The 712-nt window shown below is 61.1% G+C and overlaps 1 protein-coding gene across 1 annotated transcript in view; it reads left to right on the plus strand.

Moving 5' to 3' along the window:
- Positions 1-712, plus strand: part of RGS4 (regulator of G-protein signaling 4) — a 6,579-nt gene that overhangs the window by 533 nt on the left and 5,334 nt on the right. The gene's annotated exons all lie outside the window — the stretch shown is intronic.

Raw genomic sequence — 712 nt, forward strand, 5'->3', positions numbered from 1 at the left:
CTCAATTTTTTTTTCTTGATTTTTTTGTGGGGGGATAGGCAGACGGGATAACAAAAAAATTGAGGGTCATTCCCCAAAATGCATCCCAAATGCAGAAACCCAGCTTGGCAGGACCAGAGACCCAACTGCCAGCGGGCAGGGTGGGGATGTGGGCCAGCCCAGGGCACCACAGATCTGGATGTGGCACCAGCTGGTGCAGGGTCAGCCTGTAACCCCTGGGTGTGTACTGATGGTGAGGGATCAGGTCAGGCTGTACCCCCGGTGCACAGCGCCGGGGGTTATGGGGTCGGTGTGGGGCTGGCCGTACCTCCCTTGTGCGGTGCTGATCAGGATGGGCTGAGCTGTACCCCTGCTGTGGGTGCAGGATCTGGCTGCATCCCGGTGTGCAGCACCGGCCAGGCATCCCAGTGCTGGCAGAGCAGAGCCTGTGCACCCCCAAGCATGCCCTCAGCAGCGTGGCCTGTCCCACAGCCCAGCGTGAGGGGGTCTCTGTGCCTGTAAAGTGGCCACGAGCCCTCCTGGAGGGGTGTTACTCCCTTTCAGGTGCTATGGGGCCTGGAGACCCCCAGCAGGGTGGCCCAGGTCCCCAGAATGGCACCGGCCACACAAAACTCCCTGCTCATCCAGCTCATGCAAACTTGCACGGGTCTCTGGTGGCGCAGTGCTACCTTTCTGGCAGCTCATGCCCGCAGGAGTGCTCCTGAGGCTGCTT

Source organism: Pygoscelis adeliae, unplaced genomic scaffold (assembly GCF_000699105.1).
Source record: "Pygoscelis adeliae isolate BGI_AS28 unplaced genomic scaffold, ASM69910v1 Scaffold402, whole genome shotgun sequence".
Lineage (NCBI taxonomy): Eukaryota > Metazoa > Chordata > Aves > Sphenisciformes > Spheniscidae > Pygoscelis > Pygoscelis adeliae.